General features: G+C 39.2%; 1 protein-coding gene and 1 long non-coding RNA gene across 9 annotated transcripts in view; one reads left to right on the top strand and one right to left on the bottom strand.

Annotated features, from left to right (window-relative positions):
• ATRNL1 (attractin like 1) overlaps positions 1-24,032 on the top strand; it is a 494,510-nt gene that overhangs the window by 450,625 nt on the left and 19,853 nt on the right. The window lies entirely within an intron of this gene.
• The window catches only part of LOC310707695, a 124,507-nt gene continuing 104,959 nt past the window's right edge, over positions 4,485-24,032 (bottom strand). For 3 of the 6 annotated variants that reach the window (XR_014526653.1, XR_014526654.1, XR_014526658.1), the window contains 4 exons: positions 22,211-22,301; positions 10,143-10,366; positions 6,224-6,329; positions 4,485-4,707 (listed from right to left, as the gene is read on the bottom strand). This is a non-coding gene — a long non-coding RNA (uncharacterized lncRNA). The remainder of the gene's footprint in view (positions 4,708-6,223; positions 6,330-10,142; positions 10,367-22,210; positions 22,302-24,032) is intronic. The other 3 variants (XR_014526655.1, XR_014526656.1, XR_014526657.1) reach the window with 3 other exon arrangements.

Here is a 24,032-nt window from a genome sequence, read left to right as displayed (position 1 = left end):
CAGATTAGTCGTCATATGAGAAAATGATGAAAAAGAAGTGTGAATAACAGATTGTGTCTGGGACTTTGAAGAGAATCCTAATGCAGTTTGTTAGAACTGCAATATCCAGAAGAAGACAAAAGGAGGCTGGCTGAGACAATAGTTTTATATTTGTGTGAGTGTTCCCAGCTGTTCCCAGGTGTGCACTCAGGCAAGTAAATGTGTCATGTGAGAAGAAAGATCACAGTTATTGAATGCCTGGGGATGACTCGGTAGCGGCTGCGTGATTTTCATCTGAGTTGCCCTTGGAGAGGAATGTTGTAATTGATGTATTCGGTGTTTCTCATGGTGATGGGGCAAGTGCTGCAAGAAATGCCACACCTTGCAAAGGATATTACAGAGCTGTTGGGGGGGGGGAGATAACTGATATATATATAAAATGCCTGATGTGGAGAAACCAGAGGGGGGAAGTTTTCTCTCTCATAAATTTTTTTTGAACTCAGGCTCCATCCTATGAAACTGATTGTCAGGAGATTCATGTCTCCCGCCTTTCAGGAGACATGTTGTTCTTCTACATGGTGCATCTTGTCCTTTGAGTTCTCTGCTGAGCTTGAGGTACACACATACAGTACTGGAAGTGCCTAAAGCTCAGCACAGAAACAAAGGAGGGTTAATCGGAGACAATGAGAGACAAATTGAAGTGAAAGCCAAAGAAACCGACCTGAATGGAAACTAATGCGGACATACTTTAAAGGTAATGGAAAAACAAAGCACACCAGGCTTGCCAGAGCTCAAGCATATCATGGATGCAATATACAACTGACTGCCTCACAATTTACCGTTTTTGTTAGGATAGTGACCTCACATGAATACAATCAAATTTTTAAATAAATTCTGGCTTTACATCGTCTCACTCCAATTGCTCTTCAACATTTTTCTGTGTTAAGTTGGAAAGCTAGACTAGTATGGCGTGAGGTGAAAATGCTCTCCCGCCGGTTTTTATACATTCCTATTTGCAAAGCTCAATTTTTGCCGATGTGTTCTCTTACACCATCCTCTCTACAAGGCATTAATGGGCACTTCAGCTGATGATACATCTTGTTCTGAAATGCCAGTTCACATAGTAATATTCTGTGTGTTGACAAACATTCTGATCTTCCAAGTCCAAGGTACAAGACCAACAAAGGAAACAAAGTTTGCTCGGCTCTTTGAACACCCCTTACTTCTGCACTAACCATTGTCTATATGAGGTTCACATTGCCACCTCCTCTCGCTGGCAGAAGTTAGCCTTCATGCTGCTAGGTTCTTTTTCTAAGTGCTCTGTTGCAGGGTATTTTGCTTACTATGCTTCAGGTTACTTAGTTTCCTACAGGGAAAGCAGGAGCTGGAAGCAGCAGGAAGTGCAAAGAGGGAGTTTGCAGGCAGGGTAACATATTTTGGATGGGATGTGGGTGGCGCTGTGGGTTAAACCACAGAGCCTAGGACTTACCGATCAGAAGGTCGACAGTTCGAATCCCCGCGACGGGGTGAGCTCCCATTGCTCGGTCCCTGCTCCTGCCAACCTAGCAGTTCAAAAGCATGTCAAAGTGCAAGTAGATAAATAGGTACCGCTCCGGCAGGAAGGTAAATGGCGTTTTCATGCACTGCTCTGGTTTGCCAGAAGCAGCTTAGTCATGCTGGCCACATGACCCAGAAGCTGTACGCTGGCTCCCTCGGCCAATAAAGTGAGATGAGCACCGCAACCCCAGAGTCGGCTACAACTGGACCTAATGGTCAGGGGTCCCTTTACCTTTACCATATTTTGGAGGGAGTGCTTCATTTCAGCCCTGAATTTAATTCCACTTCCAGCTGATTGCAAAAGAGCAACACGAAAAGGGCTGTTCTGTGGAAGCAACCTTGAGATGAGGATGCAAAGAGTGCTAGCTGTTTGTGGCATGTATAATTCAAAGCACAGCTGGTGCATATACTTTGAGACACCTAGATATGTTAATGGAGGGGCAGTGACTGAAGTGCTATTGCTAAAGCCACCTTGAAAAAGCGGCATAAAGTTTAGTTATTGAGCTCTTTTTCATATATATATATATATATATATATATATATATATATATATATGGAAGCCATTTGAAATATGCCTTTGGCAAAACCCTGTCAGGAATTTCTTCCTTCTTAGAGGTTGGTTGTTTTTACCATATCCTTTATCCTACATTTAGACAAATATCCTCAAGTTTTTGCCCACAATAAAGGTTACCAAAACCTATTTTCAAACTTTTATTCATTTATTACTGATGCCCAATACTACATCAGCCTATGTTTTAGCAGCAGCTTATAAATGGAAGAAGAAAATTAAAAGGTAATCATTTAGAGTGGTGAGGGTGGGAAATCAGCAGTCATAAAACATTTTAAAAACCACTCAAAAACAAATCGACCACAGTCTTTTAAAACCTACTCAAACTCAGTGATTGAATCCTTTTCCATATTTTAAAAATGAGCTGAACTCTTATGGTGGATGGCTTCCAATAATCAGCCCTCATAGGATACAATTGCCAGTGGTTGTGAATGCTACTCAGAATCCAAGAGAATCACTGCCCTTTATCAAACCAGGAAGACTGCTAGGCAGTGAGGTGGGCAGTACACCAGCAGAATCCATAATCTGTCCTGATTACCGAGTGCCAGAAGCAAACATTCTTGACCCCCATTCAATTCGACAGAGAGCCCAAAAAGATGGAATCTCTACAGCCTCAAGTCTGCTCTAATGCTGTACTGACTGAGTACCCAGTGGACATACCTGGGTGAGACCAATTCTGCCCTGCTCACTTCATCCCCACTTCAGTGAAATACAGACCAGAGGGATCTCCTCATTCACGGTCAGACCATGGTTGTGGGAGGTGGCATTCAAAGCCAATCTGGCATTCAACAACAGACCCAAGGGCTGGCTGACAGAATAACCACAATTCCCAAAGTTGGAGGAGGGGCTGGTGCACTAACTGTGCTGTGTGCCCCTTTCCCAGCCTGCCTCACCCCTACGCCATACCAAGCTTTATCCAGAACCACCGTGATTGGGGTCCCCCCTGCTCTTCTCTTCCCAGGCATATCTTACCTCCAATAATTAAAACAAAAACCCAAACTATAAAACACACGTTAAAAAGCAATTTAAACAATTTAAAACAATTAGGGCAGAGCCATCACCAGAGAAACTTTTTGATGAGAACAGAGATGTAAACACTTCTTTTTGTAGCAATTATATGTAAGGCAAAGGACTTTTGTTATATCACTTCCTAGTATAACATTCTACACAGGTCTTTGTATTTAGTCCTGTTGATCATGATAGCTGCTGATGAGCAGGATGAGGCCAACAGATTCTAGCCTATTGCATTGAGTTGGACATGGTCCATCAGTGTCTCTGATCCTCTTTAATAAGTTGGTTCTATGCAAGAGCACTATCAAATTGCAAAATAAATCAATTGTTCAAAAAATGTCATACAGAGGAAAGAACTTTTACCATTATAAGTTAGTAAAGAGAGTAAGCAGTGCATAACACCCTGGGATATACAACAGGTATTCTGCTTTTGAGGATTAAATGGTAGAATGCATTCGCTAAAGGGAGTTTGTAAATTATTCAGATAATCTGTACCTGTGGGATAAATGCTGTTCTTTAAAACTAGGATACAGCTATATAATCAGATAACTTAGGTCCATCAATACTGAGCTAAGAAATTCTGTAATTTCCCACCCCCTGCATTTATTAAAAATCTAGAGTTTTATTCAAATACTATCTCCTTGACGTTATGCTTCAGTGAAGTATTTGGTTATCTCTGATTTTTCCACTGATCAAGAAAAAAGAAAAAGAGAGAAAGGCCTAGTGATATGTGAAGAAACTGCAATAAAAGACACAGTATCATGCATCTTCTTACCATAAATAATTAATTTTTCATGATGGTGGATGGTTTCCTAATAATGAAAATTCTCATTAAGTTTTCCCATTTTCAAATTTTATATAAAAGCTTGCATTAAATCATAAATCCCCCCTGCTCTGTCAGTTCAAGTGAACAATCTGCAAACCTTGTCAAGCATAAGCATGCACATTGTTAGGCCCTGCATTTTTGTATTTGGATTAACGGATCTGGATATTTAGATGGTTCAATACTTTTAGCACTTTAGTTTCTGTGCAGGGTGGAATTTTGATCATACTGGTGTTATATTAGAAATTCCTACTGGATATTCTACTAGAAATTTACTGAATATTAGCTCTGCTTCATATATTTAAATCTCCTCCAGTGGATCATCTCCGTCATAAAGGAAGCAATGTATGGCCTGCAACATCCCAATCTCAGTTGTACTTTTTGAGGGAGAAAAATGGTGGGGGCAGGGCTTCCATAAGATCAGTCATTGACTTGGACATCCCGGCTCATCAGCTTCTACATGTACTTGGGGCAACTGCAAGACTGTGTAGTGGATGATTTTCAAAATATGGATATTCCAAAACTCCATAATTATATCAGAGAAAGTTTGCATGCATAACAAATCAGCCATTTGTTGTTTCACATTTTGAAGTCACTGTTCTAACACATTGCAATAATAGAAAGCAACACACATGACAATTAAACAGCTCTTACTCCTCCGGTTGATGGATGGAGCCAGCGTGCAGTTCCCTTTAACCAATGCTGTTGGATCCGAGTGGTCTTTCAAGCAGGGTGTGGGAGAACCACCCTACAGCCGCTCCTCCTCATACTGATGGTTAGAGCCAGGCAGGAGTTCCATTTTGAAGTGGATCATATACAACATAAACTAGAAAGAGATCAGGGTTGCTTTTGTATTGAGTTTAGTTTGGTAATTCCATCTGTTGTCCATCTATTTATTTTTAGAGGAAATTTACCAATTTCTGACCTATTGCATACCAGTTTTCCTCTGCTGTCCAATTCTCTTTTATCACACAATGTGTTTGTTAAAATGGCAAAGTGTTGTTAAGTCTTTTCTGGGCCACAGTGCCTTTAATTAGAAGTTTCTTACTTGTATCTTCTGACCCTGGTTTTCTATCCAGCACAACTAATGAACTGTCCATTAATTGCCCCATAATAGATCGATTCCTGCTCCCCCAAGAATTAATTTAATTAATGACTTCCTTTCATTCTTTTAGTGTGAAACAGTGCTACTTTGTAATAAAAAGATTAATAAATCATGATAGAAATCTAATTAAAGATCAGGAAATGACTAGTTAAGCAAAATTAAACCACAGTTCATCAGTGATGTACTGCTGTACTAACCAAGGAACAATAAGAAATAATATAATTAAAACTGTAGGGGTTCTTTGATCATTTGGACTTCTGAGTAAATATAGAACTATCTTGGCCAAGGGATAGGCATTGCTGGATAATATAGCACTATATTAGGTATCATCTGGCACCCCTATTTTAACATCTGCTTTCAACCAATTATAGACAATAAAAGGAAGATTTGGAAACCCAAATCTTCTAGAGATGCCATAGTACTTTCACGGATGATACAATTATTACAGTCCCATTTTATTCAATTTACTTTCTCTTATAGGGGTGGGGTATTATTTATTCATTTATAAGCTTTTTATACCATCCCTTATTCTATTTAGAATTTCAGATCACTGCACAGTTCATTACATCACAACATAAATACAAACTACAGATAAAACATTAGTACCGTATTTTTCGCTCTAGAAGACACACCCGACCATAAGACACACCTAGTTTTAGAGGAGGAGAACAAGAAAAAAAATATATTCTCTCCCTCTCTGCGCAGCGCCTCTCCAGCAAAGCAGGAGGAGAAACGGAGCCCCTTCCATTTCTCCTCCCGCTTCGCTGAAGGGATGCTGCACAGAGAGGGAAAGCTGCACAGTGCCTCTCCAGCGCAGTGAAGCCAGGAGAGCAAGAGGGGTCGGTGCGCACTGACCCCTCTTGCTCTCCTAGCTTCAGGGATAGCCGCCTGAAACCTCCGGAGTGCAGTGGGAGCACTCTCGCTGCGCTCCGGAGGCTTTGCGTTGCTTTCGCTGAAGCCATGGAGCCTGCATTTGCTCCATAAGACCCACCCACATTTCCCCTTACTTTTTAGGAGGGGGGAAGTGCATCTTATAGAGCGAAAAATACGGTAATTAAAATGTGCACAAGTTAAAATGCCTAGGTGAACAAAAACATTTTGCTGGGCAGATCTCCACTGGAAAGGCATTCTATAGCTGGGGAGCTATGATGAGAAAGTCATTTACTTTGCTTTTACCTACCATACCTGAAGAAGGTACCATTTTCAAGTTGCAATCAAACTTCCCATTCTAAAGATCAGGAATGAAAAGGGGTCTCATCGATTTCACTTGGTTTTTCTAACCATTCCTGAGAACCAGAAAATCATGGGTTGCCGAATGAATCATCAAGTAATCAGACCCCCAATAAAAAAAGTCTTAGAAGATTTTCTTTTACAATAGACTTTGCTAACAGTGCATCCTAATCTATCTGGATGGTACTTCAAATGCATACACCTGTTGTGCTTTAACTGTAGAGCTGATCTGTCAGATGTTGAGGGGGGAAGGGGAGTGAGAGAGACATTTTCCTGTTAGGAATACTGCCAGAATCTCTGTACTGTTAAAAAAGAAAGAAAGAAAGCATCCGATCATGTTTCTGGATCCCAGTTTAAAGCACATTAGCTTTGGTGATCCAAAATATGAATGCCACACTTTATTCTTGACCTGACCTGTTACAAATTAAAGAGTGGGTTTGTGATTTTCTCCACAGTTGTGTGCCTTTGTTATAAACCCTGATTATGTTTTAATGCTTCCCTGCTGCTCACAGACCAGTGAGGCTGAAATGGAGAAAAATGCATCTGATTGAAGCTACTGTACTACTTCTCGTTTCTTTTGTTCGGCACACAATTGGGACCAATTTTGTTTGCTATTAGTTTTGAACAGAAAGGTCATTTATTCTTAAAGTAGCCTCCATGAAGAAAAATACTGCAAATGTTATTTTCCTGCATGTCTCTGAGAAAAGTATGTGGGATTCTTTACAATGCCACCTCAGTATCTTATTGTATCAGCTGAAATGCTTAGCTAAGACTTAGAACTTGTGAAAAGGACTCAAACAATATTTATCTTTGAAGAAAAAGAGCATTTAAGAAATTCAGACTTCACAATAGCAGTCATGTGACACAATTTCTATAATTATTCGGTGCCGGAATGCAAAGTACTCACATCATTAACAAATTCTATCTTCCAACATATTAAATAATTGTATTCAAGAAATGCAGCAAATTATGGCCTATTTCCTGGGGGAAATAACAGAAAATTGCTAGTTTTTTCTGGGAATAGCCAGGCCTCAAGAAATTTCCATTACTATAAGAAAATTAATATTTTATAAAGCTTTATGTACTTTTTATCCCTTTTCAGAGGAAAGTACTGGAATCTGCAGATGTAATTCACTGTTAAGGAAAACTACCATATGCATTTTTTTCTTAATGCATATATTTTCTTGCTTATGTATAGGGCTATATAGTGTAGATTTATTGGGAGGTTTATGTTCCAAATAAAAATGAATTAGGCAAATAATGCTTTCACAACTGCTAGTAGCATATGTCTCAAGCCATTTTTTTTGTATAACATAATATTATCATTAAAAATAGATTGTGTTTGCATGAAGTATAATTATTTTGCATCCATGCTGAATGTATATTGGAATGCCTCATGTCTCCCAGTAGCTGGTGGAATTTTTTAAACAATTCAGTTACAGCGAAGTATCTTTGCTATACTATTGGGCCAAACTTCTGGCAGTTCCAAACTTCAGCCTGAATTTGGTGGGTGAGAGTGAAAGAGGTTGCAAAACCGATTCCCTTTTTTATTTTTAGGAGGAATCTGGAAGGGTGAGACCTATTGGAGCTAAGCTCCAATTTGCTAAATGCCACTATGCTTTCTCCAAATGCTTCATTCCAAAGGGTATTCTGAGAACAAAATGGCAGCTCCTGTTCACTTCTGCCCCCCATCCCTTCAGAATGGAACATTCTGGGGAGGAACATAGCAGCTTATAGTCCAGAGTTTCCCAAACTTGGGTCTCTAGCTGTTGTTGGACTACAAGTCCCGCCATCCGTAACTAGCAGGACCAGTGGTTAGGGATGATGGGAACTGTAGTCCAAAAACATTTGGCGACCCAAGTTTGGGAAACCATTCATCTAGATGATCAAACTTCAGTGGTCCAGTAATACACTCCCTAAAATTTGCATATCCTTATCTCTCAAAAGTACCAAAGGCTGCCCCAGTTACACAGCCTACAAAATGGGGGGGATTCTGGCTCATCTATTGGGAACTTCATGAAATTATTTAAAGTCCTTGGGAGGAGGGAATATACAGGGTGAGTCCTTTAAAAGAGGCCCCATGGATACAGAGTGCACATGTTCCACGGGGCCTCTTTTAAAAGACTCACGCTGTATAACTGGATGTCATTCACATGCTTCTAAAGCAATACTAATGAAATTATCCCTACCCAAAGTTCCCCCATGATTCTGGGGTTCCAAATGATCTCATCTGGTTTCTGGAGTGACACTGATGTGTTAGTGTTGCTCTGGCTGTAAAATCTAATGATTAAATTTATTTATTTTAACAAAGGCGCCAACCCCTAGGCATGTTTACGTATAAATGTGAGACTTTCTTCTGTTTTAAGTTTGTCATTAGACTGCAGTCCTAGCTCCACATATCTATTGAATTCCACAGGATTTATTTCTTAGTAGGCATGGTTAGGATTGAGCTGTTACATGTTGTCTCAGAATGATATAGACACATGCCCAAAATGGATGTCTTCCTTATACATGCCCCTCTCCAGCCATCCTCCCCACACCAGTACAGTCTTATCACTTTTAATATGTGCCACTCTCTCTATTAAAGCATATATGTAAAGCAGGGAGTGTGTGTATGCAGTAGATGGGCAGTGTCACCACAATGTCCTGAGCTTCACTATGGCTTACAATCTGTAGATGAAGTAAGCCACAACTGAGTAACCATGGAAAACTGTGTGTGTACATGGAAGCTAAGTTATAGGTGAATATATGTTCGTAAGTGAATTTGCAGCCACCATAATCCTTTTAAACAGCAGGTTTTTCTTATTCTGGAATGTGTACTAGGGATAGGTGGATAAAAGGGAATGTGCATATAAATATTTCACAAAAGATTTTTGTTTTCGTTGAACAGTCACTTGTCAAGAGCCTCCGAGTCATGCTACAGGGACAAATGATACTTCCTAGGAAGGCAGATGTATAATCTGAGGCACTCGGTGAAAGCAGAGCGGCGATGTCATAGCGATGATTATTCTTTTGGTGAAAGATGTTTGCTAATCAAGCATCCTCCTTAGCGTAAATCTATGGAAATAAGCTGGTGAAAGTAATGCATTTTCAGGAGCTTGGGGTATGTTTTTATGCAGGTAGTTGGCGAGTGACACAGTAAAAAAAATCTAGGAGACAAAAAGTTGTGAAGTTGGAGATATGTTTTTGATGACAGGTACAACAGCAGCAAGAGCAAAAACAATGGTAGAGAGAAGCAGTAAAAATATTGTTAAGGAAATTGTTCCTCAGATACCATATACATTCAGCTGCATGAGAAATATGCACCATGGGGAAAATTTCCCTGGTGTTGCTTCTTAATCTATATTCTATTTCTGATCTGCCTCCCTCACCCTACTGCCATTACCAAGTTTTTGATACTTGTGTTGTCTGAAATATCAGATTTCTCAAACTTGGAGGGACAGGCAATGACTGCATGGAGAAAATTGGCTTAACACTTAATAAATAGGTTCCTTAAAACTGTCTTAAAACTCCAGATGGACTGTGTGCAATCCAGAGGGGAAAGGTTGCAAGAGGAGGAAATGCCCCTTCTTTCATTCAAATGAGAACTTTCTCTTGAATTTTGTGTGTTGGGATTAATTTGGGCTCTTAAATATTCCAAACCCAAAGCATAGTATTTCTGATTTTAGTGTGTGTGTATATGTTTATTGGTATTTTCTGTTAAATGTCAACCTAGAGCAGTAGGAGCATGCTGACTTGCAGTTTCCTCTGTGTGTGCAATCCACCAAGGGTTGCCAGCTCTGCTTGTAAGGGCATAACTGCATGTTACATGAACATTCCTAAGAGGCCACAAAGCCATCATTTGGTCTTGTAAGGGTCTATTCCTGTACATACTTACCTGAGACCATTGAACTCTGTGGACTTAATTTTTAGTTGACATATATAGGATTGTACTGTAAGCATTCTGTGAGCTTTCATGTTAGGGGAATATGTCTTTATTGTGCTTGACATTCTTCAGAGATATTTCCTTAAAAGCAAAGTAATAGAATATATTCTTAGTGTAGGCTGATACTCTCTTTTTTCTTTGAAGAAACTTTTGTTTTTCTGGTACGTGCTGAAATTTGAATACAATCATATAGTAAATACATAGGATTTTCTTACACAGTACAGTAACATGCATCCACACATTACATGCTTCTGTAGATTACTTGATAATTACATTTAAGTGGCTTAAAGATTTAGAAAGGCGAAATTACTAGGTATTTACCCTATTAATACTTTTGTTTATATATTCACCTTAAAATTCCATGGAATTATTGCAGTCTTAAACTTTCCTGAGATAAAGGAGTTGAGTACACTCCACTCATCCTGTAGCAGTTTCCAAGGTTTCCGATGTGACACAGTGAATACAATTTATTTGACACCCATACACTATACTATATAGAGAAGCAAAATTATCTGGAACAGTGAAGCTATCTGAATTGGGAGGAATCTAAAGGTCCCCTTCTGCATGCATAACCTGTCTTGGGCTCATGGAAATTCTGTTTAAAACCTTCCAACAGACACACATAGTAGCATGAGGAAAGTGAAACTAAGTTTGAAGATGTTCTTGCGCTTGTGCAACTTCTTGAGCAACCAGAAACACGGTAATTGCTATCAAACCTGTTTGATAATGCAAGAACTTGTACAAGCTTTTGTAGTACTGTGGACACACATGTAAGGTCCTCAAGTAGCCCCTGAAGAGGAGAGGCATCTCTTCTTGTTATTCACACAGGAAATTGTTTTTTGATTATCTTAATATAATATCACCTTAAATGTTGCACAAATGGCAGTCAAAGCTGTGAATATTAAATATGTAAAACTGCATGAGATGCTGTCCTACTGGACTGAAATATTATATATATTGTATACACAGCTCATAATCCAGTCCAATTCATGGGACTTACTCCTGGGTAATTTGGAGTTTGGTGGTGCTGGCTGCTTGTTTTGGTGTTGCCAGCAAACTGTAACACAATTGTTGCTGGGAATGTGCAGTCTGTAGAGTGGAATTTTAATCCCCTTTCACACACATACTAAGCACTGTGGAAGCCACTTGCCCACAGAGTTATCACATGACAACTAGCCATGATGGCTATGTTAACTTCCATTGTCAAAGGCAGTATGCCTCTGAATACCAGTTACTAGGAAACGCAGGTCCTGCAAATGAGCTTCCTACAGGCAACTGTAGCTTCCTACAGGCATCTGGTAGCCATTGCGAGAAGAGGATGATAGATTAGATAGGTTCTTATGTAACTCTGCAGATACTAGACCAGGCTTCCTCAACCTCGGCCCTTCAGATGTTTTTGAGACTACAATTCCCATCATCCCTGACCACTGGTCCTGCTAGGTAGGAATCATGGGAGTTGTAGGCCAAAAAAACATCTAGAGGGCTGAGGTTAAGGAAGCCCGTACTAGACCATGTACTAATTTCCAGAAGGGTAGATGTGTTGGTCTGCTGCAACAAATCTAACCAAGAATAATACATTTAATATGGCTTAGGCTTAGAGATCCACTAATGAAGTGGATTCTAGCCAGCAAAAGCTTACGACTTAATAATTCTATATGGTACCACATGACTCTGCTGCTTTTGCTACAAGATAGAAACATAGGAAGCTACCTTATATGGAGACAAACTATTGGTCCATCCTGAATTTTGTCTACACTGACTGGCAGCAGCTCTCCAGGGTTTCTACTTTGAGATGCCAGGGATTGAACTTGGGACCTTCTGCATGCAAGGCAGATACTTTACCACTGAGCTCTGGCCCTTGCATTCGGGTAGTCTGCAAACCTCAGTTAATCTTATGAGACCAGCATTCTACAATTGTGGCTGGCCCTGCCCACCAATACACATACCTCAGACACATGTGATAGACGGAGTAGCCAATATAGTGCCCTCCAGGTGTGGTTGGACAATTGGCCACAGGAAAAGCAGTCCAATAATATTTGGAGGCAGCATGTTGTCTATGCCTGGGATAATCTCATAGGAAGCAATTCCCATGTGGCTCACTGTGTACAGAGGGAGCCTTAGAGGAGGCACATAGAGTGAACAATAACAGAATGGTGTATTCAAACAGCAAAACAATCCAGGATTTGTCTCACAATGGAACAGTTTTAAAAAAAAACATTAAGGGCAATCTTGGTTGGAAAACAACACTATATAGAAACTGTCTTGTCTGTTTTTATTTTACCTCTGAATTTTTATTTATTTATTATCACACCCATATCACTCTGATAGGCACTATATCATTCATAGCAGGTGAACATGGGGACAATTATTATCACATAAACATGTGATCTGTTGTCAGAAATATTTACCAATCTCAGATGCCTCTGATTGAATGTCAAGGCCATGATTCTGTCCTAGCTACTCCCATTTGTCACAAATTTTATACCTTTTTCTTTGTTGAAAGTGGAGGCAACTCCATTTTCTGAAGGACTTTTACAGAGCTCCTATTACCTGTAAAAGCAGTTTTTCATAAGTCATAATTTTTAAGTGCTCCTTCAAGTGGTTTGACACTTTTTCAAAAGTATGATAAAAGTTTATATGCTTGGAAATGATCTGTCTAAGAGGTAAGCTCTTTATATTTTATTCATTTTTGATAGTTTGCTCAATAATGCTTCGGCTCCTCCCCAAATGATACTGTCAGTTTCTGAAATGTAGCCCATAAAACTTCAGTTGGAGGGGGAAATTGTTATGTGATGATACATTTGGCTGTATGTGGAAGGATTGCAACCATCTAATCACATAGTTAAATTATGCTTAGCAATGTGGTAGCAATTGCCTCTTTGGCTGCTTCCATATTGCTCCTTAGAATGTGCATACATCATCTGCCCACAAAATTATGGTAGACTGCCTGGGAGTAACCATGGTGACAGCAAAAAACTTACCACTTGTGATAGCATGTAAACTAGCCCTTTGTTTGAGTGACCCTCCTAACACAGGCTTGTACTTCAGGAATTAGGTTGCAGAGTGTTGTTGATAGGGCTTTCTCCATACTTGATATGCCATCATAGAATCACAACTAAGGAAGGCAGTTGTGAATGTACGAAGGTGCCTTATACAGAGTCTGACCATTGGTCTATCTAGTTCGATTTGGTTCAGTATGGTTTACATTGACTGGCAGCCTCCGGGGTTTCAGTCAAGACATCTTGCTCAGCACAACCTGAAGATGTCAGGGATTGAACCTGGGTGGGTGCTTTTCTGTGCAAGGTATGTGCTGTAACACCGAGTTACAGCCATTATGGATATAGCTCTTTCCCCCCTCCCTCAAGGAAGGCTTGAACTGGCAGCAGCACAAGGGACAGTGGACCCTCTCATCAGCTGGCTCCACTAGGGACTATTTTGTGTGTATCTTGTGCTCAACTGAGTCAACGCTTTTCTCCTTTTCTTTTTTACTGAGTGGCATGTGAAAGAACCAGCTTCACTTATCTAGTCAAAAGATTTGATAACTATTTAAAAGGGGGACGGGTTGGAACTGTAGATAAAGAATGGACGGTTATGAAATGCTTCAAATTTCTATAGTGCTAAAATTGCATACTACACTAACATATTCCTAAATTAGGCCTTTCAGCAACCCGGTGAGCTGAGTTAAGTAGTCTTTGTCCCATTTTATAGTGTGGGAAATTGGATGAATGAGGTCAGAATTTTCAATTTTGGATGCCTAAAGCTAGACATTTAAATCCGTGCAAGGGCATCTTATTTAAAGTTTCACTTGCACATGTTCAGGGGATTTTGAAGCAAACAGATAAGCAAATCAGAGATAAGTCACTGCTGTCTTGAGAAAAATTAAATACATAATAGCTGTACTATTGGACCAGGTGTCCATGTAACTAATCTATGTGGAGGACAACATGGTAGATAAAAAAAGTGCTGAGTCTTCCGGAATTAGTAGCAATGCCAGATATTGCACACCAGTAATGAACTGAGATTAGTAAAAATCTTAATAAATAATAGTTGATAGAAAAACATAATAGACAAAGTAATCAATCATAACTCTTTATAGAAAAGAAAACAACTATTTGCAGGGGGTTATTCATTAACATGCTTGCTGGATTGGAAACTCCTGGAATAGAAGAACAACCGAAGACTCTTGGATTGAGCAAGGGGTAGGTTAGAAAGAACCTCACCCTTACTAGATTGTTTTTAGGATTTTTTAAAATGAGAAGCAGGGCTAGCACAGCCTGTATAGCACAGTTATACCAATCTATACTGGTGCGTTTTACAATCCTGAGAGGTTGAGGTTTAAAACATCTTTCATTGCATTAGTTATACAAGAATGAGGGAAGGTTGTCTAGCACACCCTCCTCAGCTGTCGTGGCCCCTGGATATCTCTGCTAAATGTGCTGTGTGGAACATTTGTTGTAACAAAGTGTTGTTTTGTCTTTAAGAATCAATTGGGGCTAGCAGAGCTTTGGCCTGCTTCACTGTTTTGTTCATTATTTGTCCTTTTGGTCTCCAGTCAAAGTTAGTTGCTGTCATTGATGTAAAACATATATTAGGCAAATAACCGGTTAGACTTGGCCCTGGGAACCATGATGTTAATTCCTGGGAGGAAAAGTTCATTCTGCACTACTTCAGCTTTGCGAGGCTAGATCAAACAATACCTGTAGGTCTGGACTATTATGAGGTGATGAGGGCAAGCATACCCACCCTTCTTAGCACCCAGTCTTTATCTCCAAAGGCATGCACAGCACATTTCATCAAGGTGTGCACCCAGGGAATATTTTTTAAAGGTGAACACTTGTTGAATACATACACATAGTCATAAAGGACATTATTTTTATTCACAAATAACTAAAGGAATAAAACTTAATTAAGCTTATTTTTTAATTAACAACTAAACTTTAAAAAGACAAGCTTAAAATATGAGACACAAAATACCAAATTTTTGCTGTAATGATAACCAGGCGTATACAAAAATAGTCAATTTTCATGATCCTTATCCTTAACCAAATAATGAGCTGACCAAAACAAGCTTTCTACTAATCTGAAACAGGAATGGAATGGGACTTTACTCTCTGTTCTTTTTAAGGTAATCTGTTTGAATTAATCTGTTATGGTTGAAATTCTCTTGACCTCTCACAAAAAAAGCTTTTTATTTGCCAACAACATCCTTGTTTTGATTCTAACGGCATTCATACACTTTTATAGATATTGGGTGGAATTCAACTAAGTTATAGTCACAGTTACACTTAGAGTAAGCCTATTTAAATGAATAAACCTAATTTATTCATGTTCACGAAGTTCATTGGGTCTACTGTAAAACTTAGTTGAAGGCCACCCATAAGGACAGAATGAAGCACTTCTAGGTTGCAATCCTATCTATATACACTTACCTGAGAGCAAGTCTCATTAAATTCAGTGAGAATTACTTTTCAGTAGATATATATAGGATTCCTCTGTTAGGCTTTCCATAGGTCTATGTAAAGTATCTCTGTAGACTATGGGGCATTTCCCTAGCAGCAAATACAGTCAGAAAATCCATTATACACAGGCTGAAATAGTTTGGTTGATTTTTATATATTTTTTCCAGAGGATGGCTGCATAGTGTTGGCCAACGCACATTGTGTTTTCTGTGCATAGGCCATTTTCAAAAGCTCCAAAAACAGGGATTGCAAGCACTTGGTAGGCAGGGAAGACAAGAACACTCATGCTCCCTTCTATGTGATGGGCTGCGTCAGGGGAAATATAATCTGATCAGGTCCAAATTTATTTATTTATAGCCTGCCATTCACTGTGAAGTCCTAGGATATAGTCAATACAAATAAACCATGCAATATATAAACATTCAACATTTACTCATAAACATTTATTCATCAGTCAAGTAGGAATATTAATGACCTCCTTTGTGAATTTGAGACGGTCAGTGAAATAAGAACTGCAGCATATTAAAAGGAAGATATATATTATAAATGATAGTTATAAAATGTAAGTTAATTTCAAGGCCACATACTAGAGGATTATTGTGGTAGTTTGCTTATCATGCAAAACTGTCCTTTACATTGACCCCAGTGCAGTGGCACTGATGCAGACAGGTATATGTCTGCTGGATTTGCCTTACCATCTTCTATGATGGGAAGTTCCATATTTTTCACTCTATAAGATGCACCAGACCACAAGACACACCTAGTTTTTGGAGGAAGAAAACAAGAAAAAATAATATTCTGAGTACGAGAAGCCAGAACAGCAAGAGGGATCGCTGTGCAACGAAAGCAGCGATCCCTCTTGCTGTTCTGGCTTCTGGGATAGCTGTGCAGCCTGCATTCACTCCATAAGACGCACACACATTTCCCCTTACTTTTTAGGAGGGAAAAAGTGAATCTTATAGAGCAAAAAAATACGGTACATTGTGAACATAGAGCGGCCCCTGTTGATGTGCAACTCTCTCTGTACATGGAAAACCTTGTGGGGTTTTGGATTGTGGCCATTATGTTTTAACTGCATAGGAATATCCCTGCAAGTTAATCTTGTATTTGAAAAGGTAACCCTGGGCTGGATGAATATGCTTAGGAACATTACAAGAACAGGAGTTTGTGGCAATCAATAGGAAGTACCTTTGAGGCAAGGAAGGAAGGGCTACCCCTATACTATCCATATAACCAGTTATCAATAATCAATATATTCAATATATATGCTTACACGAATCAAGGATTACAGTATTTTATAAATCCACTTGGATCAAAAGGGAAGCTGTGCCTTAGCTAAAAATGCAAACTGCTTGGAACAGCAAGTAGGAACCGACCTTTCCCCTAGAAACATCTGTGAACCCCGGACAAGACATGAATCATGTAATATAGGAAGTGAACCTTACTGGCATTCTTACAGACAATACAATACAATACAATACAATACAATACAATACAATACAATACAATAGCTCCTGCAGACTTTTTCTGATTGAATAATGTTATGTAAATACTGCTCTTTCAACTTAACATTTAGAAAAGTTCCTGACCTGACACATGCAACCCCCCTGAAAATGATGCAACTGGTCATAAAGCAGGCAGGTGTACAAATATATAGGTATCCATGAATTTTGGTGTCCTGGGATCAGCCATGTTGCTGGTGTAGTGCACTATGTAAATTGGGCTTAAATTCTATTTGCTTCAATTGAACTTAAATCAGTTTGAGTCAACATATTTTGATTGAACCAGTTTGTGGATGGTCTTTGTGGGCATTCAGGAGTACCTGTTTTTCTTAAATAAAACAAGCAGAACAAGTGTACATGAAAATCCATCTTAATGATAAACGCTGAAGTGTTTACAAATGGGGAACCTAAGTGCGCTGTATAATTAAAATAATTATTTCATCAAAAAGCTTCTAATTTTAATTGCCTAGTATTCAATTAGTGACTTTTTAAATAATTCCATTTTACATTCATTTAATTTCTGTTTTGATTCTCTCCAAAGGACATTTTATCATAAAAAGCAAAACAATTTAACATCTATAATTATGCTTTAAACAATTAGAGCTTTGCATGATAGGATTAAATGTCCTTAGTAAACAATAGCAGACTGTAAGCAAAGCACTAGAGAATATACAGGAATAAGCAGTTCTGAAGTGGCAGGGGAATGAACTAGGTAAACAGATAATCCACCCCCCTCCCAGCTTCAATACTGTTATACAATCAAATATCTCCAGAGAAATTAGAAAATAATTTTGAGCGAACAGCACTATGCTTCTCGCAGGACTTTAAAATGGATGCCAAAATGTTTTACAGGCTAGACTGCCTGATTCTTTGATCCAGGTATGTGTTCTGGGGAGCGAGATGAAACCTTCTCTCCTTGCCTTCATTTGATATCCACATATGGAGACAGAATGGGATTCAACTAAGTTTTGAAGTAGAACATAAAATTAATGAACACAGTGAGGTCTATTAATTTCAGTGGGTCTACTATGAATAAAACTTAGCTGAATGCCACTCATAGTGTGAAAAAGGTAAATGCACGTGGTGTCAAGAGCACTTCCCAGCCAAAGAATGCAGAGGGCCTTCTCGGTAGCAGTGCCCTCCCTGTGGAACACTCTCCCGTCAGATGTCAAGGAAATCAGCAGTATGAGAGTTGTGATAGGAGTGTCAAGTGGGTGGGAGAAAGGTGTGCTCTTGCACACATGAGGGGAGCAATCCAGGAAAGAGTATCATCTAGTCAACTGACTGTAGTATCTCTCTAGTCCTCCTGTAGAAAAAAAAGAGGGAGGCCCAGTAACAATATTTATATATCATTTCTTAATCAGTAGCTTAAAAATAAACTATGGCTTTCCATACCCAAATGATATTAACTAAGAAAATGTTAGATTTCTCAATTGATTCTTTTCATCTGTTAGAAGAACGATGAAAGTTCATTTCCGTGTATTTTTCATAGTCAGATACATGGATTTCATGCACTTGGGGTTAACACTTCCAGTTGTTGTCTAGTGTCCAATCTATTAATTAAAATGATGCTAAATATATCAAATTGGCATATGCAGATTAGGTATGGCCTTCAAGTTCATTACTCCCAAGACAGAAATCATCCATTCACTTCACACAAGTGAAAAGCTGCATAAAATACAAGAGCAAATGTATAAACATGGAAAATATCGTAAACTGAAATGCAGTAAGGAGATCCCCATATAAGAGTGCTAAAATCTTAATTCTAATAAACCAATTATATTTGGAATCCTCCACAGCCATGAATTTCAAACACTGAAGAATATGAAGCTTTCACTTTGCCAAGAGTACACATACAATTGATGTTTCAAAGATTCAGTTACTGAAAGAGTAATAGATAGTACAAAAATATTATTTTAGCTGACTGTACGGTGGGAATTTATACAGATGTCCAACCAATACATTTGTAACTACAGTATGCATTAGCTGAAATGTCTTATTTTGCATTCAGACCCCAAGCGACTGAATACAGAATTGGAATAGTCAGACAACTGCATAACAATTTATCCTCAATTCAATGTACCTTTAAAGTAGCATTAATTATGAATGAATGCTTGGGGAGGGCACAGTGTACTCATCTAGGGTAGACAGAAGCCTTTAATTATATTTGGCTTTAGTTTTAATTAAGACAAATAAGGGTTTTTTTTAGATTTATTCAGCTTTACCTGGAAGTGGAACAGTTCTGAGGAAATATTTTTGGGATCAGGGTATTTGGAATTGTGTGCTCAGATTAGTACATATTGATATTTATGTGATGCAGTTGTGTGGTGTCTACAGTGTTTTCTCTCTCTCTCTCTCTCTCTCTCTCTCTCTCTCTGTTTAGCATTCCACTTTCTTCCTGCACAGATGCTTTTTTATCTAAAGATCACTGTGATGTGCACTGGAGGACTTTGCACACATGTTGTAAGATCTTGTGTATCCTTGGACATCACTAGGCTGATTTATATGGCACTTTCTGGTTTAGACAATCAAAGTGCCTTGGGCTGAAGATACAACAGAGCAAAACTAAGAGCGATAAACCAATTTGCTTTATTTGAAGTTTGACGGGAATGGACTCTCTTGGAAGGTAGTGGGCTTTCCATCACTGGAGGCTTTTCAACAGAGGTTGGTTGGTTGGCCAGCCACCTGTCAGGGATTCTTTAGCTGTAATTCCTGCATTGCAGGAGGTTGGACTAGATGACCCATGGGTCCCTTTCCTACTCTACAATTCTATGAGGGACCACCATTTAATCACCACCTGGGCCTTGCCAGCTGTCCTCCCCTGCTAGATTTAATCAGCAAAGAAGAGCAAGGGTGCAGAGTGGTCGCCCTGACCAATCCCAAGCACCTTGTTCACATCCTCAAGCCTTTGAACTGCTCCAACCAGCACAGAGAATGATGGAAAATCTTCCTTTCATTTTCACATTCAGCCCCTCTTAACTTCTCCCTCCACACCACCATCAACACAGGTATGTCCCAAAGACTAATGCAGTGCAGCATGGGCAGCAGTGCTAGAGGGGGAGCAGTGCTGGAGGGGGGCAGATGCCTCCTCCTAAACAAGGAGCTTGTCCCTCACTTGCACACACACACCCATTGCTGGATACCTGTCATTAAAATGTACTGGTATTTTCTTTATGAGATCTTAGCATGTGGGACATAACTCCACCTAGAAATAGACTTCTGTGCCCATCCCCCCCCCCCAACTGATGCCACCATTCTAGTGCAGGAAAGCAGGACTGAAGCCTGAAACTTGAGAAATATATGACTATATATGGGACAGCCCCTGTTTCCAGTGCTGCCACTGAGGTCTGAATAGCCCTAACTTTTGCTTCTCTGAATCTCAGTGCTCCAACCTTCATTTACCTCCAGATTGGTCAGCTCATGCTTTGGCTCATTTCAACTTCCCTTTTTTTCAGTCTGCTTCAGCCATGCAGTTAATTAAAGTTTATCCCCTCTTCCATCAACGTCTCACATCAGTTGATGCTTTAGACCTTCACAGGAGAACTTTATCCTACCTTTTCAGGGCTGACTAGAAAATGCAATATTCTCTGGAAAAGTATCTATGGCTCATTTTTCTGGCCATTCTTATTTTATTTTTGGTCCCTTTTCCTCCCTTCCAAGAACTTGTTCTCACAGTGCACTCTTGCTGAGTTAATGTCACTCCTCCTGCTTCCTCTGGCCATATTATTTATTCTGTCTTGTTTGCTTCTTTGTTCTCAGTCTCATGTAGGTGTAGAAAGTTGGTTGGTGGTGATGTGGCGATTGCCATTATTGTATTAAAAATAAGTTCCAGTATTTTAATTCCACTAATATTTCATTTACAGCATAACCTTATGCATGTCTTCTCTGAAACAAGTTAAGTTTTCAAATGAAACCTTCAAATTCGCAACAGTCCAACTGCTCTATAGTGAGGTTTTTAAGTCAAAGCAATGTGCTATAACTTAAAAGTAAACGGCTTCTTTTTTTATAACACACATAGTTATACGGATTCTGCAGAGTTTTCAACTGTGACAACTACAATAGAAGGCAGAGACTTTTTCAGGAAGCTTTTAATCTCTAGAACTTCCTTTCTTATTCTTCTTTGCATCAGTGAATTTCATTGTTAATTGCTTTCTTGTCCTCCAATATATTGTTTGCCTTATCCAAGCAAAGGATTCTCATCCCCCCTGTTCCAGTTCAGAGAATGTATCTCATGATATACATACTTATATATATTTACTATCAACCTAAAAATTATTCTATCCTAAATCCAATGACATTCTTTTATGTTTTCCCACTCCTTAATACCTGGGGCTGAGCCAGGAATCTACACAAATTCACATCTAAAAGAAAGAAGGCCAGAAAGTAGCTGAAATTTCTCCTAAGTGCCTCACAGCGTAAAACATATTCTTACTGATTTTGAGCACTAATTAAAAACTTTGAGCCATTCACTGTTCTCCTGATGTGCATTGAGTAATGCCCATCAATACTAACTGCCAAAGTGTGTGTTCAGCAGATCCGATCCCATTTTTAAAAACTCTTCAATATTGCACATCCTAAGAACACATTATCACTCTTTTGAAATATAGAAGAGGATCAGAACCTGAGCCAGAAATGAAATTCTTCCCCATTTGATAAAGAGTTAGAGATTAAAAAGGGAAATAACTTGAAGTAGCTTTCTTGCTTTTAGAAATGATCAGATGAGAAGTTGTTATTTTAACACAGCTGTCCTCTGGGACATACAGGAGTTATTCAGTAATGAAAGGCAATTGGGAGATTTGACAGGTCTGTTCTTGAAACAGAGTCCTATGAGACCAGCCTTTGGAGGCAGAGGTGAAAGAAGAAATTGGTTTACCCAAAGATCTCTGGATATAGGATCTACATTCTCAAGGAGGCTGACTGTCAGTGTCAGGGTAAACTTAAGACACCTGTAGGCTGAAGTCTAACCAAATAAGAAAAACCTCTTCCTGATATTTCACAGTATTTTCTAATTACCTAGAAGAACACTTTGTATACTTAGTGAAAGTACTTACTTCTTCTTGTTGTTGTAACTCTCGTCGTCTTCAGCATTGGGGTATCCCTCCAAATGGATTGCAGGTCAGCAGTTGGGGTTTAGTGTGGGAGCTTTAGGATAAAATCAGAGGCATTAGCCGATTGCTTAGCAACACTGCTGCATGGTTAGTATCCAACAGGAATGGCTTTTCTCAACAGCTGGCTTTTTAGTGCAGCTTACCAGGATAATACCCAACCATCCCAGCTAGATGACACTATTTCCTCACCTGGAATCTTCCAGCAACACATTTATTTTAAAACTTCTAAAGTGGCTGATAACAATGTAATAAAAGCAAGAAAATATTACCAACAAATAGGTAAAGCAGCAGAGAACAGTTGCTAAAAACAACCATGCAATTCTGCATATTAGCTTAATAAAGCTGTCAGAACTGAATCCCGTCTGCACAATTGTGCCTCCACACATGCTGTTCCATCCATCCTTTCTCAACAGAGCCTTTCTCTAGCTGCCTCCACAGCATCCTAGGTGCAGCAGGTGATTACTGGGGAGACAGCTTTTAGTGGCATGCCCTGGCTACAGAATGTTTGCCCTGGAGGGGCTTACTTGGCATCCACTCTTCCCAGGGCTGGTCCCTTTTTAGATTTCTAAAAAAAAAGGTTTTATTTTGATGCTGTATTTATAATTGCTCTTACTTTTAAGATTATTAATGCATTAGCTATTTTGTGGTGGTTTTCAGATTTCATTATAAAGCTGCTCTGATGATATATTTGAAGGGTTGGTTATAATTCTAAATAGTTAATAAACTGTGACAAACAACACTCAACCAGTTACTCTGAGTTGAGATGAATCAAAAGCTATTCTGTTCCTTATATAATAGTTACAATAGAGAATACGTTAACTGTTATGTTTACACCAGAATGCTTCTTGTTAACTTGTGAAAACAGGCAACTTAAGTATCAACCATTGGTGCTGGGAATTGTGAATTCATTCAGCAGAAATTAGAAGGTGATAAGAAAAGGGAACAAATGGATTCTGTCACAAGAGCATCTCTACTAAAATCCATATAAAACTGTTTGACTGATTTCACGTGTGTACTGACTTATTTCAGTACTGGGACTGGTACCATTTACCTACTTTTTTGCACCAAATTCCTCAATGAAACCACTCTTGTAAGGGCTCGCTCAAGTGTACAGGCAACTCACACAGTTGCTTGAAGCACCAATATAGTTGGTACACCAGCAAATCCATGTGCAGTTCGATAACTGAACTGCAGGATTCTTTGTGTCACAGAAGATGCCTATCTTGGATCATATGTGTGTATTTGAAAAAAAGCATTTCCCATAACCAGGCAACCTGGGTTCAGAGATCTGTAGAGGAGGCCTTGCTATTATAGCACCCTTGGCTCTCCCAGCAGTGACATCCCTGTACAGATTTTGCAGTTTTGCACACTCAGGTGATAGCTTCAGATCTATTTGTTATGCAGGCCTTTGAATCGTAGCTGGAGTGACCCCACAAATCAGCACCACTGATTGCTGTATGCTATTGATTACTGTACTGCAGAGGTTCACAAACGGTGTTCTGAATGCTTCATTCAGGCAGTCTGCAGCATGTCTGTAAAATACCATTAAAAACCATACAGCTGTATTACAATTGCTATGTAACAGGCAAAAAAGTTATTAAGTGGTCTGCCAAAACCCTCAGCAATTTTCAAGTGGTCCAGTTGAGATGGGGGGATGTTTGGGAACCACTGCTGTAGATTCTGGTTTTAACTTTGTTTTTAATGTTGTATTTTATGGATGTTGCTAGCTGCCATGGGTTCTGATGGTGAGGGAGGTTGCAGTACA

The sequence above is a fragment of the Podarcis liolepis genome, assembly GCF_965112155.1.
Source record: "Podarcis liolepis genome assembly, chromosome: 5".
Lineage (NCBI taxonomy): Eukaryota > Metazoa > Chordata > Lepidosauria > Squamata > Lacertidae > Podarcis > Podarcis liolepis.
The sequence above is the reverse complement of the archived record's forward strand: the minus strand, read 5'-3'. Positions and strand labels throughout refer to the sequence as shown.